Genomic DNA, 3,138 nt, shown 5'->3' with positions numbered 1-3,138 from the left:
TCTCTCTCTCTCTCTCTCTCTCTCTCTCTCTCTCTCTCTCTCTCTCTCTCTCTCTCTCTCTATCCTAATATCACAACAGAATGTACTAAAATATCATATTAGGGAAGGCACATGTGGTTCAGTGGAAAAAAGGCAAGCCTGGAGTCTTGAGTTTGATCTGTGGAACCCAAATGGTGGCAAAGCTTTTGCAAGTTTTCCTCTGACATCAATGTACACATTGTGGCAAGTGTACCAACACAATCAATCAATCAATCAATCAATTAATATAATTTTTTAAGTGTAAGGGCACATTTTAAAAATAGAATGGTGTATTAAAGCAAGAAAGAATATAATTATTTTATTAATAAATTTAAGTATTGTTGAACTCAGCACAGTCCTGGTAAAGGACACTGTTGGGATTTATTAATCTCAGATCTGGGCTCAAAATTCAGGTTGGTCATTAATAAGCTTTTGGATGACCATTTAACACTCGCTATAGACTTATTGAGCAGATAAAACAGGACAGACATAGGACTAGGTACTTGAGATGTGTCAGTGAGCAGAACAGTAAAGCTGTTCACTTCTCCATGACAAAATGCTAAGCTTTCTATGATTGTGTCTTCCTAAAAATCATCTGTATAGTCTAACCTCCAATAATGAAGTACTAGGGTAAGGAAAGTTAATTAAGCCATAAGGACCCTGTCCTTGTGAGTGGAATCAGTGTCTTGTAAAAGAGAATCCCTTCTCCCACGTGAGCATTTCTGACTTACATAAACCACAAAGTGATTCTGGCTAGCCACCAAGTCTGATGACACCTTGAACTAGGACTTCTTGACATCCAGACCTGTAAGAAATAAATTTCTATGGCTTATTCCTAGCTTAAAGGAACCATTACAGACATACAATAAACATAAGTATGTCCAGGATTGAGCCCAAAACTCATTTCTGATAAGTTCTCAAGCAATGCTATGGTACACTCTGGGGCCATACCTTAGTCACCAGCAGTCCAATAATTTTGTTCCACACTACAGTGTCTAGTGATCCCTTTATAGGTATAAATGAGAGTTTCTTCACTGTTGGAATAATATGAAACTTCAAAATTCTGGAATCTTGGAGATTGGGATTGCTTGGCCACTCCACCATTTCTTCTCAACCTTCCCCTTCTTCAAGAAAGTTTTATTATGCCGGGCATGGTGGCGCACGTCTTTAATCCCAGCACTCGGGAGGCAGAGGCAGGCAGATTTCTGAGTTCAAGGCCAGCCTGATCTAGAGTGAGTTCCAGGACAGCCAGTGCTATACATAGAAACCCTGTCTAGAAAAAAAAAAAAAAAAGCTTTATTACATCTTCCTTATTTTAATCTCTTTAGCTTTGTTCATAACTTGGTAGTAAAGACTCCTGTAGTTCTCTTTTCTTGAAACAGGGTCTTGATATGTAGCTCATAATTACCTTGAACTTTTTGTGTACCCAATCCATTCTTGATTTAGCATGCTCCTGACTCAGCTAAGTTTATAGGCATATACTTCTACGTCCAGGTTCCTGGGGACTGTTTTTTTTTTAAAAAAAAAACTTGAAAAGGACACACTACTATTACTAGTCACTACCACTATTTAGATGACAACTGCCAGTAAAACCATAACATGATCTCTCACAAGCAAAGATAGTGAGCCTCCTCTGTTATTTTTCAAATGTTCCTCAGACATCACAGAAATTAAAACTTTATCATTTTTATCATTATCATTACAAATATGAAAGTTGTTTTAGAATAAACAGATGCTTTATTACAATTTTACTATAAACTGAATTACATGGAATATAACTTCCATGTAAGTAGAGGAAAAAATATATCTTGTTTGGTTGGGGGATTTACAGAGAAATTTTCATCATTTGGACAAATTATCCACACTCTGGGTGCACTTGAGTCTCCATCACATGAATATAATGTTGACCTGCCTTTGTAGATGGTAAGTCCACAGCAACATGTTAATGTGTCTAGACACAGAGGCCGTACATTTAACTATTAAGTATATTGTTAAGCTCTCTCTCCCCAGCCATCTTAGCTGCAGATTGTCCCACACCTAAACCAGGAAGATGGTGGCTGCAAAGAAGATGAAAAAGTCTCTGGAGATGATCAACTCTAGGCTCCAGCTTAGAGGAGAAAAGTGGAAAGTATGTGCTGGGGCACAGACTCTGAAGATGGTCAGTCAAGGTGAAGTTGGTTATCCTCTCCAATAACAGCCCACCTTCAAGGAAATCTGTAATTGAATAATATGCCATTTTGGCTAAAACTGGTGTCCATCACTACAGCGGCAATAATATTGAATTGGGCACACAATGTGGAAAACACTCCAGAATATGCACACTGGCTACCGTGGACGCAGGTGAGTCTCATACTATTAGAAGCATGCCAGAACAGACTGCTGAGTAGTAAACCAGGAAGGTTTTCCTTTAACGAAACTGTGCCAGAGCTTAAAAATATATTAAAGTTACTTTGCTTTTAATTTTCCTGTATTTAGACATAGAAGAATGTATTGGATTTTCTTCACAATCTTCTTCATGTCAGACTATTGATTGCTCTCCACAAACAAAAAGTAAGGACCCTTTACTGAAAACAACACTTATACAACTCACTGAACATGGAGAAATCAAGCTGGTGACAACCTAGAGCCTTTAACCTGACTGACTAGTGGTGCTGGATCATAAAAACGGTTTTCTCTCACTGGGTCTACAAAGCACAATAAAAGGCAGGCCCCATAGTTCTATAGATGCAACAGATAGCAAAATAAAAGGAACTCACTGACATTTTCAGTAACTCTGTTTCATAAGGCTTTGTCAGGGATTTTTGGTTTTTTTAGCCTCATAGTTTTGTGGTTTTATTGGATTTCTATGTGTGCAAATGTGTGTCTCCTCCTCTGTACATGTTTTTGTGCTTTTTCTTTGGCTCTTTTTCTTTTGTCTGTTTGTTAAATCTTATTCTGGTTTATTTTGTTTTATCTAATTTTATTATTTTTTTAGTTGCTTTTTTTTTTTAATGAAAGAGGAAAAGGGTATGGATTTGGGTGTGAGAGGAAGTGTGGAGGATCTGGGAGGAGTTGAGGGAGATGAAACCATATTGTAATATAGTAGATTAAAAAATCTATTTTCAATAAAAGAAGATAGAA

At 37.3% G+C, this 3,138-nt stretch overlaps 1 pseudogene; it reads left to right on the top strand.

Annotated features, from left to right (window-relative positions):
• Positions 1-2,068: 2,068 nt before the first annotated feature.
• LOC110319372 lies at positions 2,069-2,405 on the top strand (annotated as a pseudogene).
• Positions 2,406-3,138: the final 733 nt, after the last annotated feature.

Source organism: Mus pahari, chromosome 3 (assembly GCF_900095145.1).
Source record: "Mus pahari chromosome 3, PAHARI_EIJ_v1.1, whole genome shotgun sequence".
NCBI lineage: Eukaryota > Metazoa > Chordata > Mammalia > Rodentia > Muridae > Mus > Mus pahari.
This window is presented reverse-complemented; position numbering and strand designations above follow the sequence as displayed.